This window comes from Vulpes lagopus, chromosome 24 (assembly GCF_018345385.1).
Source record: "Vulpes lagopus strain Blue_001 chromosome 24, ASM1834538v1, whole genome shotgun sequence".
Classification (NCBI taxonomy): domain Eukaryota; kingdom Metazoa; phylum Chordata; class Mammalia; order Carnivora; family Canidae; genus Vulpes; species Vulpes lagopus.
The window spans coordinates 42,016,902-42,027,828 of NC_054847.1; positions in this window are offsets into that span (position 1 = coordinate 42,016,902).

Here is a 10,927-nt window from a genome sequence, read left to right on the forward strand (position 1 = left end):
CCAAATGCCTAGTGGCATAGAAAAGCCCCCGTTGTGCTGTGTCACACCTGTCTTTATAGAAGGATGTGTGTATTTATTTGTATGTGTGGGAGATATATTTGCATTCTTCTGCCCACATTTCTTTAGGAACAGAAGGACTTGGCAAACAAGCTGGAGGAAGGGAGCCTATAGCCTTGCTTTTGTCTATTTGGCAGTCTGTTTTTTGTTTTTGTTTTTTTTCAGTTTTAGTGAGGTATCATTGACAAATAAAAATTGTGTATATTTAAGGTGTACAATATGATGTTTTGATATACATATGCATTGAGAAATGTTTACCACAACCAAGCTAGTTAATAAATCCATCACTTTACATGTCACTTTTTTCTCTTTCTCTCTTTTTTCTTTCTTTCTCTCTTTTTCTTTCTCTCTTTCTCTCTCTTTCTTTCTTCTTTCTTTCTCTCTCTCTTTCTTTTTTCTTTCTTTCTTCTTTCTTTCTTTCTTTCTTTCTTTCTTTCTTTCTTTCTTTCTTTCTTTCTTTCTTTCTTCTTTCTTTCTTTTTCTATGCAAAGAGTTAAGATCTCCTCTTAGCAAATTTCAAGTTTACAATACAGTGTTATTAACTATAGTCACCATGCTGTGCATTAGATCCCCAGATTTTATTCATCCTGCATAACTGAAACTGGGTGCCCCTTGACCAATATTTCCCCTCTCCCCCAACCCTGAGCCCTGAACCACCATTCTATTCTGCTTCTTTGAGTCAACTTTTTTGGGTTCTACTTATAAGTGACACCATGCAGCTGTTGTCGTTCTGTGTCTGGCTTATTTCACTTAGCATACAGACCTCCAGTTTCATTCATGTCATCACAAATGACAGGGTTTCCTTCTTTCTAAGGCTGAGTAATATTCCACGGCCTCTGAACACTACATTTTCTTTCTCCATTCATTCCTCGACAGACATTTAAGTAGTTCCCACATCTTGGCAATTGTGAGTAATGCCACAACCAACATGAGAATGCAGGTATCTCTTCAAGACACTGACTTTATTTCCTGTGGGGACCCAGAGGTGAGATCGCTGGAACATGAGGGAGTTCTAACTGTGGCCGTGCTTTCCTGCCCTGTGATCAGACTCGTGAGCTCATCAATGGCTGATGAGTGAATGATTCCACCCGACTCTAGATGGAAAAGAGATTTACTGTAGACTTTTAAGAATGAACATCATACCAGTTAGGACACTTTGGCTGTTGGTAACAGAAAACCCTTAATTCAAATTTGCATAAAAGATAAAAAGATTTATTTTCTTACCAGGAGATGGGATTCAAGGTTGTTTAGTTCAGCTTTATTCAGGGACTCACATTATAGTCCAAAGATGTGGGTTTTTCCATCTCACCACTCTGCCACTGGCAGTTCAGATTCTCTCACGGTCACAGGATGGCTGCTGGAGTTCCAGGTGTCACATCCAGACATGACCATATTCAAAGGAAGAAAAGAGGCCATCTCTTTTTAGGCTCCCCATTATTAATAGTGATAAATCCTTTCCTGGAGGTCTCTAACCCACTCCTCACCTCCATGACCAGCTGGGTCACATGCTTGCCCTAACCCTGCCATTAACGAAGGGAATCTGATCGCTTGAACTGATCTTCCCTGATTAGGATTTACCAATGAGTCATGTGGCAGGAGGGACAAGAACATAAATGAAATCAAGACTCTCTCAGTGAAGAAGGAAGTGGAAGTGATTTGAGACTGACTTCCAACAGCATCTGCAATAAGCATGAACCTCATTTCTCATGACCTCACACCCTGGTTTCGTCGGTATACCAATTTCAAAATGTAGCCACTGCTAGTAAGTATAAACTTGTTGGGTTTTATTCTATTCTCAGATGCTCGTGTAAAGACCTTCCAGTAGTTTTAAAACCATGAGTCCCAAAGAGCAAGCAATAGTCTATTTCTCTTCCTCAAAGCACTGATGTTGTGATTGCAGTTGACAGGCTGCTCCTGGCTTTTGTCTGGGCCTCCCTCAGCCTTTACTGCTTTCTTTGCCTGGCAAGACAAATGGCCATCACTGTAGCAACGTAATTGCTCCTCTGACTCCACCACTGAAATAAACAGAAATGAAAAGGAAATAGGGAGCTTCAAATTGTGGTCCCACCACATGGCAATTTCCCATGATACCTCAAGCGAGAAGCAGACTAAATGGGCAGGCTGGGGGTTGATCTTGAATTAAAAAAAAAAAAAAAGCCCAGACCAGATTGTAGAGAGGGTGCCTTTCTTCCCACTTAATTCCTAGGGTTGGGTGGAGAAAAGAAAAGTGGATAGCATAAAGCAATTTGTCTTAGTAGTCAGGAATAGGCAGCCTGCCAGTCAGATGCTAAAATAGACATGCTGTTTGCCTGGATGGTGTCTTAAAAATTAGAATTTGTCACACATATTTAAAAATCAAGGGATTTCACGTATCAATCCAGGTTGTAAGCTCTTGCAAAATCCTGCTCTCCCTGAAGACAGGCGGTGCCTGGTGCTGCCCCTATGAGCGGGACTCACCTTGTCCACTTTGCCACAGTCCCCATCACACCCTAGTGTCCACCCCTTCCTGCTTAATTTGTTTATATTACCTGTCTGCCCATGTGAGGCATTGAGTCTATGCTCTTGGTTTAACTATTAGGTATGTTAGAGGTAAGGGGAGTATCCATGCTTGTTGGACAATATTGTTTAAATTCCTGTCCCTGCTTGTGATTCTCTGGTTGTGTGTGCAATGTTTTGAAAAGACGTTTACTGCATAATATTTGCTCTCCTGGCTGATTCTGAAGATTCATTCACTCCCTTCCCAGCTGGTGGCTGGAATAAGTTAGAAAGCCTGTTTAAGAAGAGACAAAATTGCTAGGCAATGCCATCCACTCTGAAGTGCTACTGGTCAGACATCCCTGATAAGTGAACAGAACTGGAATCAGATCGCGTGGAGAACTTACAACCAGACCATTTATTTCCAGAGATTCGTTTGCTGAGGCTCTTACTGGATCTGGAAACAAAGAGCAGGCCCCGTGTGGAATCTTGATGAATAACTGTGCTCTGTGTGGCACACACCACACCTGACCTCTCCCTGCTTCACCTAATCTTGTGGCACTAAATGCATTTGTGACAGATGGAGACCACAGTTCTCACAGAACCAACAACCATTACTTAGAGACTTTAATGCCACAAACAGGACATTTTCCTGTTCTTGGACAGTGAGAACGAGAGATTGAATTTGCACAAAGACTTCCAGAGATTCCTTATGATTTTGACAGGCGAGGTGGTAAAAGAAGGGAGTCCCAGTTGGCAGAGGAGTAGGAGACCTAAGTCTCACGTGGTCCCAGGAATTCAGCAGGATAGCCATGAACACCTGTGAACTCAACTTGGGATCTAAGGAAAGAATAGTTGCAACTCTGCAAATAGAAAAGTGACCACTTTCTACAAGGTGGGAGGCATGGAGAAGTGAATCCGAGAGAAGAATCCCAGGCAGGGCAGTAGGGTCTCAGGATCCCCCCAGGTCACCAGGAGACTGAGGTGCCTGGGTGCAGCAGAGTTCCCAGGCCCTGGAGGGGAAACGGCTGCCATCAGTGAGCCCAGGAGTGGACACTCAGCTCTGGGTGGCATAAACCACGAACCACTGCACGGTGGGTGACCGCTCTGTGAGTAGGGGCCCAGCAAGCAGCAGAACCCCATGGAGAACCCCCTCCCCTGGGGGGAGCAGCACACACATGCACTGCAGAAGTCAACAGGGTTTGGGGATTCCTGAGATAGAAACCTTGGTCACAGGCTGGGTGAGCACAGAGTCCCATCAGAGACCGGGGAGACAGGGGTGACTGACTGCTTTTCCCTGAGGGCACACTGAGGAGTGACCCCCACCCAGCTTTCAGCTCCAGGGCTGGAGACTGGGAGGCCTCCATTCTCACTCTCATCTTCTAAAGCTGCGAGGAAAGCCTTCGGGGAGCAAAAGCCACCTAGAGCAATCTGAGCAAGGCCGGTGCAATTCTGCTGGGGGCAAAGACCCCTGAGACTCAGAGCAACAGGCGCCTCCCCCAGAAGGTTGGCAAGAACATCCAGCCAAGACCAAGTTTAGGGATCACTGAGAACTGCAAAACTCCCGCACTAGGGGGAAACAGCATATAGAATTCATGGGTTTTTCCCCCCCGACATAATTCTTTAGTCTTTCTATTCTAATTTTCTTCTTTCTTTCTTTTTGCAACCAATTTCTTATTTTATCAACTCTTTAAATTTTTTTTTAAATTTTCATTTTAACAGTTACATTCTATCCTTTTGTTGTACTTAATTTTGTTTTTGTATATATATGTTTTTCTTTCTTTACAATTTTGGGAGTCAGTTTCTCAGTTTCTTCTAACAAACAAAGTAAAAGATACTCAAGGTATAATGTTTTGCTCTGTTCTGTTCACCTGTCTGTTTATATTCCTTCTTTTTTTCTTGTCTTTTAATTTTGATTTTTACATTACATTCTATCCTTTCATTGTATTTAATTTTGTTTTTGTACATATGTAAATTTTTCTTTCTTTACACTCTTGGGATCTAGTTTTCTAAAAGACCAAAATACACATTGGGATCTAGTGTATTGTTCTGTTCTGTTCACCTGTCTGATTATATTCTCTTTTTTTGTTCTTTAATTTTTATTATAATTTATATTATAATTTAATTTTTATAAATAAATATTATTGATTTTTGTTTTGGGTCTCTTCTGCTTTGTTTAGTGTATACTTGTCTGTGGTCATTGTAGCCATTTTAGTATTTTCTTCTCTTGTTCATCATTCTACTCTGGCAGAAAGACAAGATAGAAAAACTCACCTCAAAAAAGAGAACAAGAGGCAGTAATGACTGTCAGTGACCTAATCAGTACGGACATAAGTAAGATGTCAGTACTAGAGCTCAGAATAACGATTATAAGGATACTAGCTGGGCTTGCAAAAAGCAGAGAAGACACTAGAGAATACCTTTCTGGAGAAATAAAAGAACTAAAATCTAAACAAGTTGAGATTTAAAAAGCCTATTAATAAGATGCAATAAAAATAGAGGCTCTAACTGCTAGGATAAATGAAGCAGAAAAAATAATTGGTGATATACAAGACAAAATAATGGAGAATAAAGAAGCTGAGAAAAAGAGAGATAAACAATTACTGGATCACAAGGGGAGAATTTGAGAGATAAGAGATACCATAAAGAGAAACAATATTAGAATAATTGGGATCCCAGAGGAAGAGGAAAGACGGAGGCAAGGGACAGAAGTTATATTGGAGCAAATTATAGCAGAGAACTTCCCTAATCTGGGGACAGAAACATGCATTCAAGTCCAGGAGGTGCACAGAATCCCCTTCAAAATCAGTAAAAATAGGTCAACACCCTGGCACATGATAGTGAAATTGCAAATCTCAGAGACAAAGAGAAAACCCTGAAAGCAGATCAGAACAAGAGACTGGTAACATACAAGGGTAGAAACATTAGACTGGCAGCAGACCTATCCACAGAGACCTGACAGGCCAAAGGACTGACATGATATATTCAGGGTGCTAAATGAGAAAAATATGCAACCAAGAATACTTTATCCAGCTAGGCTTTCATTCAAAATAGAAGGAGAGATAAATAGCTTCCAAGACAAACAGAAACTAAAAGACTTTGTGATTATTTAACCAGTCCTACAAGAAATATTAAAAGGGATCCTTTAAGCAAAGAGAGAGCCCCAAAGTAACATAGACCAGAAAGGAACAGAGACAATATACAGATACAGTGACTTTAAAGGTAATAAAATGGCACTAAATTAATATCTTTCAATAGTTACTCTAAATGTAAATGGGGGGGGGGGCCAGCCTGGTTTAGCACCACCTTCAGCCCAGGGCCTGATCCTGGAGACCTGGGATCGAGTCCCATGTCAAGCTCCCTGCATGGAGCCTGCTTCTCCCTCTACCTGTGTCTCTGCCTCTCTCTCTCTCTCTCTCTCTCTCTCTCGCCCTCTCTCTTTCTCTGTCTTTCATGAATAAATAAATAAAATCTTAAAAAATGTAAATGGGCTAAATGCCCCAAAGACAAGAGTATCAGAGTGGATATAAAAGCAAGACCCATCAATATATAGTCTGCAAGAGACTCCTTTTAGACTCAAAAACACCTCCAGATTGAACATGAGGAAATGGAAAACCATTTATACTGCTAATGAACATCAAAAGAAAGCTGGGTGGCAACACTTATATCAGACAAATTAGAATTTAAAACAAAGCCTAATAAAAGATGAATAAAAATCATAATTGAAAGGTCTATACAACAAGAAGATCTAACAGTTGTAAATATTTATGTCCCTAATATGGGAGTAGCCAATTATATAAACCAATTAATAACAAAATTAAAGAAACACATTGATAATAATACAATAATAGTAGGAGACTTTAACATCCCACTCACGCAACAGATAGATCATCTAAGCAGACGACTAACAAGGAAACAAGGGCATAGAATGACACACTGGACCAGATGGACTTCACAGATATATCTAGAACAGAACAGCAACAGAATACACATTCTTATCAAGTGCACATGGAACATTCTCCAGAATAGATCACATACTGGATCATAGATCAGGTCTCAACCAGCACCAAAGAATGGGATCATTCCCTGAATATTTTCAGACCACAATGCTTTGAAACTTGAACTCAATCACAAGAGGAAATTTGGAAAGAATTCAAATACATGGAGGCTAAAGAGCATCCTGCTAAAGAATGAATGTGTCAACCAGTAAATTAAAGAAGAATTTTAAAAATTCATGGAAAAAATAAAAATGAAAGCACAACTATTCAAAACCTTTGGGATGCAGCAAACGCAGTTCTAAGAGGGAAGTATGTAGCAATACAAACCTTTTTCAAGAAACAAGAAAGGTCTCAAATATACAACCTAACCTTACACCTAAAGGAGCCAGAAAAAGAACAGCAAATAAAGCCTAAACCCAACAGGAGAGGATAATTAATAAAGAGCAGAGCAGAAATCAATGAAATAGAAACCAAAAGTGCAGTTAGAACAGATCAATGAAACTAGGAGCTGGTTCTTTGAAATAATTAATTAGATTGATAAACCCCTGGCCGGACTTATCAAAAAGAAAAGAGAAAGGACCCAAATAAATAGAATCATGAATGAAAGAGGAGAGATCACAATATTGAATAAATGCAATCATAGAACATATGATGAGCAACTATATGCCCACAAATTAGGCAATCTGAAAGAAATGGATGTGTTCCTAAAGATGTAGAAACTACCAAAACAGAAACAGGAGAAATAGAAAACCTGAACAGACCCATAACTGGCAAGGAAATTGAAGCAGTAATAATTAAAAAAATCTCCTAACAAATAAGAGTCCAGGGTCAGACTGCTTACCAGGGGAATTCCACCAAATATTTAAAGAATTAATACTGGGTAGACCAGGTGGCTCAGCGGTTGAATATCTGCCTTCAACCCAGGGCACGATCCTGGAGACCCAGGATCAAGTCCCACATCAGGGTCCCTGCATGGAGCCTGCTTCTCCCTCTGCCTGTGTCTCTGCCTCTCTCTCTCTCTCTCTCTCTCTCTCTCATGAATAAATAAATAAAATCTTTTAAAAACTTTAAAAATTAAATAATTAATTCCTATTCTTTTGAAGCTATTTCAAAAAATAGAAATGGAAGGAAAACTTCCAAACTCTTTCTATGAGGCCATCATTACCTTGATCCCAAAAGCAGACAAAGACCCCACCAAAAAAGGAGAATTACAGACCAATATCCCTGATGAACATGGATGCCAAAATTCTCACCACGATATTAACCAATAGGATCCAACACTGCATTAAAAGGATTATTCACCAAGACCAAGGGGGATTTATTCCTGGGCTGGAAGGGTGGTTCAATATCAACAAATCAATAAGTGCAATATACCACATAAATAAAGGAAAGGACAAAAGCCATGCGATCCTCTCAATAGATGCAGAAAAAGCATTTGACAAAGTACAGCACCCTTTCTTGATTAAAACTCTCCACAGTATAGGGATGGAGGGAGCATACCTCAATATTGTAAAAGCCATCTACAAAAAGCCCATAGTGAATATCATTCTCAATGGGGGAAAACTGAGAGCTTTTCCCCTAAAGTCAGCAACACGACAGGGATGTCCACTATACCACCGCTGTTCAACATGGTACTAGAAGTCCTAGCTTCAGCAATCAGACAACAAAAAGAAATAAAAGGCATCCAAATCAGCAAAGAAGTCAAAATCTCACTCTTCACAAATGATATGACACTCTATGTGGAAAACCCAAAGACTCCCCCCCAAAACTGCTATAACTCATTCAGGAATTCAGCAACCTGGCAGGATATAAAATCAATACACAGAAAGCAGTTGTGTTTCTATACATTAACAATGAGACAGAAAAAAAATTAAGGAGTCAATTCCATTTACAATTGCACCAAAAAACCCTAAGATACCTAGGAGTAAACCTAACCAAAGAGGTAAAGGATCTGTAGTCAGAAAACTATGGAACACTCATGAAAGAAATGGAAGAAGACAATAAGAAATGGAAAAATGGGGGATCCCTGGGTGGCTCAGTGGTTAAGTGCCTGCCTTCAGCCCAGGGCATGATCCTGGAGTCCTGGGATCGAGTCCCACGTTGGGCTCCCTGCATGGAGCCTGCTTCTCCCTGTGCCTGTGTCTCTGCCTCTCTCTCTCTCTCTCTCCCGCCCCCCACCCCCGTGTCTCTCATGAATAAATATATAAAATCTTAAAAAAAAAAAAGAAATGGAAAAATGGTCCATATTGATGGATTGGAAGGACAAATATTGTTAAAATGTCTATGCTACCTAGAGCAATCTATACATTCAGTGCAATCCCTATCAGAATACCACCAACTTTATTCACAGAGCTGGAACACATAATCCTAAAATTTTTTTGCAACCAGAAAAAAAAAAAAAACAAATAGCCAAAGGAATGTTGAAAAAGAAAACCAAAGCCAGTGGCATCACAGTTCTAGACTTCAAGCTCTATTACAAAGCTGTGATCATCAAGACAGTGTGGGAATGGCACAAAAGTAGACACACAGATCAATGGAGCAGAATAGAGAACCCAGAAATGGATCCTCAACTCTATGTTCAACTCATCTTCCACAAAGCAGGAAAGAATATCCAATGGACAAAGGACAGTCTCTTTAACAAATGGTGTTGGGAAAGTCGTACAACTGCATGCAGAAGAATGAAACTGTACCATTTTCTTATACCATATGCAAAAATAGACTCTAAATGGATGAAAGACCTAAATATGAGACTGGAATCCATCAAAATCCTAGAGAAGACACAGGCAGCAACCTCCTTGACCTCAGCCACAGCAACTTCTTGCTAGACACATCTCCAAAGGCAAGGGAAACAAAGGTAAAAATGAACTATTGGGACTTCATCAAGATAGAAAGCTTTTGCACAGCAAAGGAAACAGTTGACAAAACCAAAAGATACCCCCCCCCAAAAAAACAACCAAAAGATAACAGACAGAATGGGAGAAGATATTTGCAAATGTCTTATCAGATAAAGGGCTAGTATCCAAAATCTATAAAGAACTTATCAAACTCAACACCCAAAGAACAAATAATCCAATCAAGAAATGGACAGAAGACATGAACAGAACAAGACATTTCTCCAAAGAAGACATACAAACAGCCAACAGACACATGAAAATATGTTCAACATTACTCGGCATCAAGGAAATACAAATCAAAACCACAAGGAGATATCACCTTACACCTGTCAGAGTGGATAAAATTAACAAGTTGGAAATGACAAATGTTGGCAAGGATGCGGAGAAAAGGGAACACTCGTACACTGTTAGTGGAAATACAATATGGTGCAGCCACTCTGGAAAACAGCATGGGGTTTCCTCAGAAAGCTGAAAATAGAGCTATCCTACGACCCAGCAATTGCACTACTGGGTATTTTTATCCCCAAAATATAAATGTAGTGATCCGAAGGGGCACCTGCACCCCAATGTTTATAGTAGCAATGTCCACAGTAGCCAAACTATGGAAAGAGTCCAGATGGATAAAAAAAAGATGTGGTGTATATATGCAATGGAATATTGCTCAGCCATCCAAAAAATGAAACCTTGTCATTTGCAACAACATGAATGGAACTAGAAGGCATTATGCTAAGCAAAATAAGTCAGAGAAAGACAATTACATGATTTCACTCATATGTGGAATTTAAGAAACAAAACAGAGGATCATAGGGGAAGAGAGGAAAAAATAAAACAAGACAAAATCAGAGAGGGAGACAAACCATAAGAAACTCTTAATCATAGGAAATAAACTGTGGGTCACTGGAGGGCAGGGGGATCAGGGGAAGGGTAACTGGGTGATGAGCATTAAGGAAGGCATGTGATGTCATGAGCACTGGATGTTTTATGCAACTGATGAATCACTGAGCTCTACCCCTGAAACTAATAATATACTATATGTTAATTCATTGAATTTAAATTTTAAAAAATAATGAAATTCCTAGGGACAGGGAGCATGTTTTAAACAAACAAACAAAAAAAAAAAAAAAAAGAAGAGAAAAGAGAGAGAGAGAGATATTAAGAGAGAGAGAGTCATATGAAGCAAGAACTTCTGTCCTATTTGAAGATGTCAGTAAATGTCCAGTCTCGACCCTGGTGGGGCAGTGGAGGGCCGAGGCTTCCCTCCATCCCTCCTCGGTCGCTGAGAGGAGGGGCCTGGGCACCACATCTGACTTATTCCCTCTCCTCTGGAGTACGTGGGCTGACTTTCTACATTTTGGGTCGGCCAGAAGCAAAAAATGTGATCCCAACCATCTGCTGTTTAAACAAGAAACAGTTCATTAGTTTAAAGTTCAAGGAACTGTGTTACAGGCAGACTAGCCACGTCAGGTGGCCGGAAGATGCCACCTGTGGTCCTGATGTGTCCCC